This window comes from Microcebus murinus, chromosome 20 (assembly GCF_040939455.1).
Source record: "Microcebus murinus isolate Inina chromosome 20, M.murinus_Inina_mat1.0, whole genome shotgun sequence".
In the NCBI taxonomy this organism is placed as follows: Eukaryota; Metazoa; Chordata; class Mammalia; order Primates; family Cheirogaleidae; genus Microcebus; species Microcebus murinus.
This window is the reverse complement of record NC_134123.1, coordinates 25,481,447-25,492,623: the sequence shown is the minus strand read 5'-3', so window position 1 is coordinate 25,492,623 and position 11,177 is coordinate 25,481,447. Positions and strand designations below refer to the sequence as shown.

General features: G+C 40.4%; 1 pseudogene; it reads left to right on the top strand.

The window, feature by feature from the left end:
- Positions 1–283: 283 nt before the first annotated feature.
- On the top strand, positions 284–2,200 carry LOC142862585 (mediator of RNA polymerase II transcription subunit 28 pseudogene; annotated as a pseudogene).
- The last annotated feature ends 8,977 nt before the right edge of the window (positions 2,201–11,177 follow it).

Here is an 11,177-nt window from a genome sequence, read left to right as displayed (position 1 = left end):
AAAAGAAGTATAAGAGTACAAGGAGCCCCAGAGCAGCTGCTTTTGGAAGGGAGGTCTAATGGCTGCTATCGCAAAGCTCTCAATTCCACAGACCTAAGCAGTATCTCCAGGATGTGGAGCATTGTCTTGCCATGGCTCAGCTCTGTCTCCTAGCAGCCAGCCCCAGCAAAGCAGCTCTGACTGAAGGGCATTGTAACAGCATCAGCCTGGCCTCCATACATCTAATAGGCAGCGCTATTAAAGGCAGGAGTTGATTTTGGACACGACAGATCTACTAGCCAATATGTTCTCTGGGCAGCCACCAGGGCCTCCACCACCTCTGCCGGGACTCCCAGGCCAGGATTTGTTTCTTTGGGTAGCGCCAGGTGCGCTGCAAAACCTTCTAACAGTACTTTGATGATGGACAAGTTGGAGTCATCTTTTGAGTGAGGCTTGTTTTGCTTCTCTGGTGAGTCAGCATTGCATCAATGGCACTGATCATGAAGAAATTTGAACTGGTGTTGATCAGTGTATCCAGAAATTTCTAGATATTGCAAGACAGACAGAATTTTTTTTTCTACAAAAAAGACTGCAGTTATCTGTCCAGGACAAATTATCAAGGAGGATGTCTTAGAGCTAAGGAATGAATTACAGCAGAAAGATGTGCTGGTCCAGACGTACTTGATAAAGCTTCTTTGGCAGCAGGTGCTGGAGGACATCAGTGTGCAGCACAAAAAGCCAGCGGACATCCCTCAGGTCTCCTTGGCCTGCTTGGAACAGGCGTCAGCCACTATGCCTGAGAGAGAGGGCAACGGCGGCAGCCTCAAAGTGTGCCAGTGTGTGAGGCAGCTTCAAACAGTTTGCCACATGCTTTGCATGATGATACAGACTGTTTTGCTTTTTAAATTTTTCTGTGACTTTTTATCTCTTGTGTTTCCAATTGTTAGGTTAGTTTGTTCTGAGGGAAAAAATGATCATAGTCTGAAAATGGGGATGAAGATTTAGCTTGTAGGCCTTTTATGGTAGTGTAGAAAAATAGGTAAATCTGCTGTGTTTAAACTTTGAACTACCTCAAGAAGAGGAATCTACTGCAACAATGTTTATAATGTATCCAGAACTCCCTGAGGATATTTTGATAATAGGTAGGAAGTGGCCAGCTGCAAGTGGCTCACTCCTGTAATCCTAGCACTCTGGGAGGCCAAGGCGGGAGGATCACTCAAGGTCAGGAATTAGAAACCAGCCTGGACAAGAGTGAGACCCCGTCTGTACTAAAAATATAATGAAATTAATTGGACAACTAAAAATATATAGAAAAAATTAGCCGGGCATGGTGGCGCATGCCTGTAGTCCAAGCTACTCGGGAGGCAGAGGCAGGAGGATTGCTTGAGCCCAGGAATTTGAGGTTGCTATGACTAGGCTGATGCCACGGCACTCTAGACTGGGCAACAGAGTGAGACTCTGTCTCAAAAGAAAAAAAAAAAAATAGATAGGAAGAGGATTAAAATATCCTGGGTTAGTGTAGTAATAGTACAGTAGAATCTCTAGGTTATTATTGCTTTTATTTGGGGTAAGTTGATATTTCATGTGGTGTTTATTTACTTTTTTTGATGGGGGATGTAGTATGAACAATGATATGCTAAATTTTGTTGTGTTCTGTGGTAACTGATCAGTGTAAATAATATGGCAGACTATGTCTTACAACCATGACAGTTGGGGCATAGGTGAAGTATGAGGCATTAAAGCCTTCTTATTGTCTCTCAGTTTTCAGTTTTTGTTTGTGTCATTTTTGTTTTACATTTTTGGAGGGGAGATTATTTTCCATTAAGGATGATTGTTGCAAATGGATTTGATTCCAGGGGACTGCAGTCACAGAGTGTGAGGTGGGCTGTAGGGTGATCCCTGGCTACTTAACTTCCACAAAGAACATGTGGTGTCTCCATGTTTGGGAAGATATTTTGCTCTTTTGCTAGTTTCATAGGCCAGGGGCATTAACTCCATAGCACTTCAAGCAAAGAAAGCCTCAAGCAGGTGCTTACAGCAGGACTCCTGTTGGTGGCATGCACTGGAAAGGTGAATACTGGGTGGGGCACTGATACCTGCTGGTTCCTGACTGGTTTCTTTCCCCTTCAGCTCTCAGTACTTCACCTTATTTTGCCACTTTTCATAGTCCTTGATGCAGATCTTCTCATTGCTTCATCCAGAATATGGAGCATCTTTCTAATGGCCTATTTGAACTAAAATGGAACTACTTTATTGGTTCTAATAACCATAGCCAAATGTTAGTTCCTTTATGGCTTTTATATCTAAAAGGTTCTGTGTATAGAATCAAAGACAACACTTGTTGATGAGACTCAAATACAAAGTTATATTTATTTTCAATAATAAAAACACAACAAAGTGGAATCAATCCACTAACTAAATCTAACACAATCCTTAGCACAAAACTATCCTCAATAAAAACACATTAACATTAATGGGGTAAGATTACTCTCAAGACTCTCTAGGGTTGTGTGTTTTACACAAAACTGAGTGGAAGGTAAAGAAACACATGCTGGAGACTTGACTGAGAAGACCTCAAAGAACAGCCAAGGAGCAGGGTCCCCAAATATTACATTAGCAAAATGAATATGGGATTTTCAAAGCAGTCTATAAATCAGCTCACTGGGCAAGAGGCAAGGGTTTGAGATAATGCATGCTCAAGGCCTTGTAATTAAACCTTCTATTTCTAGATTCTTGATTTGGAATCTGTCACAATCTAGAGAAGCTTCTGCCAAAGGATAGATTATTTATCCTGCCTGAACAGACCTATGCCTATTAATTTTCCTCCTTTTACTCTGTCACTAACTCCTGTCACCAATATAGCAAGGGCTCCATTCCAACAAAGGATTACAACTATGTGGACCAACCCCTCTAGTTTAGATTTTCCTTTTAAAAACACATTGATACTTGCAGGGATAGTGCTAAATATATCTGATTTCTTTTTATCCTCCTACACAACTCTGTTTGGCTACAAAATCTAGGATTCATAGAGCAACAGCAACATTGATCATTAGATAAGTCTCAGGTCCAATGGAAGCACTCTCTCAAGTTCAATGGTCACAAGTTTTTTTACCACCTCACCTGGCACAATTATGTCTCCCTTGTTATCTTGCTAATTATTTCTTTCTAAATTCAATCCTCCGAGCTACATTCTGAGCACCAAATTTTTTGACCAATGCATTTCTGGTATCCTCATCACTTTTTTGCAAATCTATGTCATCCTGCCGGGACCAAATGGGGTATCCATCAGCCCTATGACCAGATGCTAAAAAGGAGGAAGTAGCCTCCAGCTCACCACTATTTTTTAGGAAGGCCTGTGTAACTGTTGATAGATCCAAGTTAAACTTTTCCATTAACTGCCGGATGATCTTAATGGCAGCTGCCACCTCTGGTGGAGAAGCTTTTTCTTCTTCCTCCTCATCAGGCTGCGTTTCTGAGTCTTCCTCTGGTGTGGGTGGATCATCATCACACATTGTTATATGTATTTCAAAATCAGGGCTCTCATCCACCTAGAGAAAATAAGTAAGACTTGAACTCTTGCAATATCTTCTCTCTTCCAACTACCACGACCTTGCCCTGTGCATCCCAATCACACTGGATTTCCTTCAGCTCCTCAAATATGCTTTGTTCTTTCTTATGTTTATTCATGTTGGATGTGTGTGAATACAAATATGTATATATATATACGGGTGTGTATTATTTACTTTTTTTGATTTACTTTTTTGATGAGGGATATAGTATGAACAGTGATATGCTAAATTTTGTTGTGTTCTATGTTGTGTTTTGATCAGTGTAAATAATATGGCAGACTGTGTCTTACTACCATGACAATTGGGGCATAGGTGAAGTATGAGGCATTAAAGCCTTCTTATTGTCTCTTAGTTTTCAGTTTTTGCTTGTGTCGTTTTTGTTTTACATTTTTGGAGGGGAGATTATTTTCCATTAAGGATGATTGCTGCTAATGGATTTGATTCCAGGAGAGGAAGGTGGGGAGGGTGCAGAGAGTGTGTATAGGTGGGGGGGTGTATGTATCTATATGTATGCATAATTGACTATGCTATTCCGACAGAATATAAGAAGCTACACTGAATATGGAAAGTATATAGGTATATGTGTGTACCCATGTGTTTATTAGATTTATTTGTTAAATGTTTGACGTTACCCCCAGATTGTAAGGTCCATAAGGGCAGCAATCATATGTTTTGTTCATCACTCCATCTCCAGTGCCTTCCAATGCCTATATATATTAAGTAGTCAAAAAAATTGTCGGCCGGGCGCTGTGGCTCACGCCTGTAATCCTAGCTCTTGGGAGGCCGAGGCGGGCGGATTGCTCAAGGTCAGGAGTTCAAAACCAGCCTGAGCAAGAGCGAGACCCCGTCTCTACTATAAATAGAAAGAAATCAATTGGCCAACTGATATATATATAAAAAAATTAGCCGGGCATGGTGGCGCATGCCTGTAGTCCCAGCTACTCGGGAGGCTGAGGCAGAAGGATCACTCGAGCCCAGGAGTTTGAGGTTGCTGTGAGCTAGGCTGACACCACGGCACTCACTCTAGCCTGGACAACAAAGCGAGACTCTGTCTCAAAAAAAAAAAAAAAAAAAATTGTCACAGGAATATATTAGGGCTTCCGAGCTATACTACATTTAGGCACACCATATGAAAAGAGACCTATGTAGGCCATATTTGAGAGCTGTTGGGAGTGTTTAAAGTTTACGGAAAATGAACCAAATATCAAGTAATAAAACACAGACTACAGCAAGCAACAATCCTTGAATTCTTGCCAATTCCTGTGCATTCCTTCACTCAATTACACAAACTTTAAATTACTTTCTTCTTTTAGCCTGAAGCCTAATCATTCTTGTTTTATTTATTTATTTATTTATTTTGAGGCAGAGTCTCGCTTTGATGCCCAGGCTAGAGTGAGTGCCGTGGCGTCAGCCTAGCTCACAGCAACCTCAAACTCCTGGGCTCAAGTGATCCTGCTGCCTCAGCCTCCCAAGTAGCTGGGACTACAGGCATGTGCCACCATGCCCGGCTAATTTTTTCTATATATATATATTAGTTGGCCAATTAATTTCTTTCTATTTATAGTAGAGACGGGGTCTCGCTCTTGTTCAGGCTGGTTTCGAACTCCTGACCTCGAGCAATCTGCCCGCCTTGGCCTCCCAGAGTGCTAGGATTACAGGCGTGAGCCACCGAGCCCAGCCTTGTTTTATTAATAAGAAAGTTAACTTCTAAGATTTTTTGTCTTGGAGAAGATACATACATATAATTTTTTTTTTTTTTTTTTTTTTTTGAGACAGTCTCACTCTGCTGTCTGGGCTAGAGTGCCATGGCATCAGTTAGCTCACAGCAACCTCAAAGTCTTGAGCTCAGGCAATCCTCCTGCCTTAGCCTCCCCCAAGTAACTGGGACTACAGGCATGCAGCACCATGCCCAGCTAATTTTTTCTATATATTTTCAGTTTTCCAGATAATTTATGTTTTTTTTTTAGTAGAGATGGGGTCTCAATCTTGCTCAGGCTGGTCTCGAACTCTGAGCTCAAACGATCCACCTGCCTAAGCTTCCCAGAGTGCTAGGATCACAGGTGTGAGCCACCACGCCTGGCCTATGTTGTTTATATATAACTTCTTCTATTCTGCCCAATTTTTCTCCCTTTCCCTCTCAAGTTGTCTTGCCAAAAACTAAAAGGTTTTCAAAGCAAAGCTTCAGGGCAACATGCCTGAAGCCCAGATCAGTCCCACTTTTTGCCTTCCTCCATCTTGAACTTCTCTTTTACCTTCCTAGGGCTCAGGTGCGTAAAAAGGATGGATGGGATAACCAGTTTCAAGGAGAAGAATGAAGATAGAGAAAAAAATATGAGTAAATCTAGTTTACATACCACAGCCTCCTCAAACTCCCGGGTTGCTTCTACGAGCATCTTTTTGACTGCTTCTTCATTCTCCTTGATCTCTTCCTTGACATATTCTTCTTCGGGCAAATCTGGAGTTCTCTTATTTTGTGGTTCTATTAAAGAGAAGAACAGCACAGATTAGCATTAGTCTCTTTTACATAAACCAAAAAATATAGTGCATGCTGTGTGAGCTCTGGGCCAAGAAGAGTGAGGCTGTACTTTCCTTACTATTAGAAGATACCTGTTTTTGACTCAGAAGGGTAAGAAAAGCATAAGATATACATGTTCAATAACTTCTACACTTCTGAAAAGTACTATCAAATATTGATAATATTCCTAGGTTCTGACATAAAAATACTCTTCAAGCTTAATTCATTTTTTGCTTTGTATTTACAGATTTTGCAGATTAAGAAAAATGTGTCATAAACAGGCTTCTCTGGGAAGCAAATTCTGACATGGAGATTAACACTTAAAGAGTTTATTAGGGAGTGCTCTTGGGAAAACATTCATGGCAGAGATGAAAAGCAGGAGTGGGCAGAGAGATAAGTTGAACTGTGGAAAAGCACCAGCCAAAGGCCTCAGCCAAAACCACAAGGAATTCTGGTGCTGGGAACACCCTTCAGAATTTGACCCAAGCTGGGTCAAAGGAGCAGAGCCTTTGTAATGCCACACATTTTGGTTACTGAAAGCTGGCAGCCCTAAGATAGCAAGGCAGCTCTCCCAGCAGCTGAAGATAGACCTGGGTGGTACACCACCATCCACTACACACCATCTACAAAAAGGAGGGGTCTCCTAAATGTAAACATTCTCCTGTTTCCCTCTTACATTTTGTTCTCTGAGAATTTCATTCTTCTCCTTTCCTACTTACTAAAATTAACTACAAATGGGCATCAAGAGAGAGTTTTTATGATGGAACTGTTCTGTATCCTCATTTTAGTGGTGGTTACACAAATCTACTTATGTTAAAACATATATAACTGGAAAACAGTAAGGCAGTTACTCACAAAATTTACTTTTTTTCATTTCAAAACCAATATTGTTCTGATACAAATTTAACATAAAATTATATGATCCACCAACTGCACTTCTAGGCATATAAATAAAAGAACTGAAAGCAGGGTCTTAGATAGTATACCCATGTTCACAGCAGCATTACTCACAACAGACAAAAGATGGAGACAACCCAAATGTCCATTGATAGAAGAATGAATAAACAAAATGTGTACACATACAATGGACTATTCCTTCTTAAAAAGGAATAAAATTATGACATGTGCTACAACATGGATGAACCTTGAAGATATTATGCTAAGTAAAATAAGCCAGATGCAAAAAGACAAATATGATTTCACTTTTATGAGGTACCTGAAGACATTAAATTCACAGAGACAGTAAGTAGAAAAGTGGCTGCCAGGAGTTAGGGGGAAGGAGCAATGGGGAGTTAGTGTTTAATAGGTATGGAATTTGTTTTACAAAATGAGTTAAGTTCTGAAGATGAATGGTGGTGATGGCTGCACAACAATATGAATGTACTTAATGCTACCGAATTGAACAGTTAAAAAACAGTTAAAATGGTAAATTCTTATATATTTTAACACAATAAAAAATAATTGTATACCAAAGTCAATTTTACTGGATATAATTTTTTTAACATAAACTGAAAAAAGAAGCCTTATCTTTTAGAAATACATGCTAAAATAGATAAAATATGATGCCTGGCATTTACTTCAAAATAATCCAAGAACTTGGGATGAAAGGTAGAGATGAAGAAAACTGGCCATGAACTATAATCATCAGGTGGAGCTGGGTGATGGTTACATGCAGTGTAATTCATTATACTATTCTCATTTTTGTAAATGTTTGAAATTTTCCATAATAAAAAGTAAACAGGCCAGGCGTGGTGGCTCACGCCTGTAATCCTAGCCCTCTGGGAAGCCAAGGTGGGCAGATCGTTTGAGCTTAGGAGTTCAAAACCAGCCTGAGCAAGAGCAAGACCCCTGTCTCTACTAAAAATAGAAAGAAATTAATTGGCCAACTAAAATATATAGAAAATATTAGCCGGGCATGGTGGTACATGCCTGTGGTCCCAGCTATTGAGGAGGCTGAGGCAGGAGGATCGCTTGAGCCCAGGAGTTTGAGGTTGCTATGAGCTAGGCTGATGCTACAGCACTCTAACCTGGGCAACAGAATGAGACTCAGTCGCAAAAAAAAAAGTAAGCAAATTATGGTTCATTCACATAATGGAATACCATGCAATCAATGAGAAAAGAATGAGGCAAAGCTATGTGAAGAAAAACAAAGACTCCAAGATAAATCATTAAATGAAAAAAAAAAAGTAAACTACAGAACTGATGTCTACTGTGCTAGTATTACTGTGTGCAAAGAGGACCCACAACAGATAAAGGATGATAATAGTGGTTGCCTCTATGAAACCAGGGGAAGAGATATGTAGCAAGGAGACTAACTTTTCATTATGTACTCTTTTGTACTCTGTACCTGCAGGATAAATTCCTAGGAGCAAAGCTGTCATATTTAAGGGAATATACATTTTAAATGTTGTCAGATATTATCAAAATGCCCCCAGAAGAAATTGTACCAATTTCTATCAAAAATGTAGGAGTGGACTTGTTTTCCTATACCTAACTTTGGATATTATCCATTATGTTAATCTTTGTCAATCTTATAGACAAAATATGACATTTCCTTGCTCTGATTTACTTTTTTATAAAACTTCAACACACATATTTATTATTTTACACTTTCCAAGGGTGAGAAGTCCAGGCATGGCTTATACTGATTCTCTGCTCCAGGTCTGATTTACTTTTATTTAATAACAGAATATTACTGCATTGTTTATTGGCCATTTTTTATTTCCTCTTCTGGGAACTTTTTGTTCCATTTCCTTTACCCATTTTTCCATTAGTTTTCTTTTTACTTACTGATTTCTGACAGTTTTTTTTTATATTATATTTCATTTAATTTTTTTTTCTTTTTTCTTTTTAACCACATTCAGGCATTTTACTACTCTGCTAGTTTTTTGGATATTAAGGAATCTAAGTATATTCCAATGCATTGAAAATATTTTTCCAGGGGTAGGCGGGGAATGGGCATTTATTGAAACCTTAAAATCTGTACCCCTATAATATGCCAAAATAAAAAAAAAATTAATCAAAGAAAAAAAAAAAAAAGAAAATATTTTTCCATACTCTGGGAGGCCGAGGTGGGAGGATCACTGGAGGTCAGGAGTTCGAAACCAGTTTGAGCGAGACCCCGTCTCTACTAAAAAAAAAAAAAAATTTAATTGCCCAACTAAAAATATATAGAAAAAATTAGCTGGGCATGGTTGCACATTCCTGTAGTCCCAGCTACTCGGGAGGCTGAGTCAGAAGGATCGCTTGAGCCAAGAAGTTTGAGGTTCCTGTGAGCGAGGCTGATGCTACGGCACTCTAGCCCGGGCGACAGAGTGAGACTCTGTCTCAAAAAAAAAAGAAAAGAGGCCGGGCGTGGTGGCTCACGTCTGTAATCCTAGCACTTTGGGAGGCGGAGGCGGGCGGATTGCTCAAGGTCAGGAGTTCGAAACCAGCCTGAGCGAGACCCCGTCTCTACCAAAAATAGAAATAAATTAATTGACCAACTAAAATATATATATATACAAAAAATTAGCCGGGCATGGTGGCGCATGCCTGTAGTCCCAGCTACTCGGGAGGCTGAGGCAGTAGGATCGCTGAGCCCTGGAGATTGAGGTTGCCGTGAGCCAGGCTGACGCCACGGCACTCACTCTAGCCTGGGCAACAAAGTAAGACTCTGTCTCAAAAAAAAAAAAGAAAAGAAAAGAAAATATTTTTCCAGTTTGCCCTATGACTTTATTTATCAGGAGAAATTTTTAAGTAATAAAATACTTTAATTTTTATATTTAAATATCTGATCATCAAAAAATTACTTTGATGAGTAGGGTGAATCCAGCAGTCCAAGGTTCCAAATGGCTTGCAGTAGTTCCACCATCACTGATTTAAAAGCAAGTCCTGGGCCGGGCGCGGTGGCTCACGCCTGTAATCCTAGCTCTCTGGGAGGCCGAGGCGGGTGGATTGCTCAAGGTCAGGAGTTCGAAACCAGCCTGAGCAAGAGCGAGACTCCGTCTCTACTATAAATAGAAAGAAATTAATTGGCCAACTAATATATATATATAAAAAAATTAGCCGGGCATGGTGGCTCATGCCTGTAGTCCCAGCTACTCAGGCGGCTGAGGCAGCAGGATTGCTTGAGCCCAGGAGTTTGAGGTTGCTGTGAGCTAGGCTGACGCCACGGCACTCACTCTAGCCTAGGCAACAAAGTGAGACTCTGTCTCAAAAAAAAAAAAAAAAAAACAAAACCAAGTCCTACATGATAATGTCACCCATACACATAGCCCTAATATTATCTGCTGTAATCCTCCCTCACTCTTGCTTACTCCATTCCAGCCACACTGTTCTCTTTGTGGCTCCAAGAACACACTAGCCATAATCTCATCTCAGGGTCTTTGCCCTTGCAATTCCCTCTTCCTGGAACACTCTTCCCCACATATACACCTGGGTTGCTCTTTACTTTGGTTTCTCCTTAAACATCAGCTCATCAGAGTGAGCTTCCCTTATCATCCTATAAAAAAACAACCTCCTCCCCAACCCTTACCCTAATATATTTTTCTCTATAGCACTTAACCACTGCCCAGCTAGCATGTTAAGCTCAATGATCGCAGGGACTTTTATTTATTGTTATATCCTAGCAGGACAGCAGTTTCTGGCACTTAATTATCTGTTGAGTGAATAAATCTTAAATATCACTTTTAGCAAAACCAAAATTTCAGCCTGGCTCAGTGGCTCACGCCTGTAATGCTAGCACTCTGGGAGGCCGAGGTGGGTGGATTGCTCAAGGTCAGAAGTTTGAAACCAACCTGAGCAAGAGCAAGACCCCGTCTCTACTATAAATAGAAAGAAATTAATTGGCCAACTAATATATATAGAAAAAATTAGCCGGGCATGGTGGCGCATGCCTGTAGTCCCAGCTATTCAGGAGGCTGAGGCAGAAGGATTACTTGAGCCCAGGAGTTTGAGGTTGCTGTGAGCTAGGCCGACGCCATGGCACTCACTCTAGCCTGGGCAACAAAGCGAGGCTCTGTCTCAAAAATAAAAAAAAATTCTACTAAGCATTCTGATAGGACAATTAGATTTTACCACCCCAGACTTCAACTGTTAAATGGAATAGCCACATAAGTTGGGGGGGGGGGGGA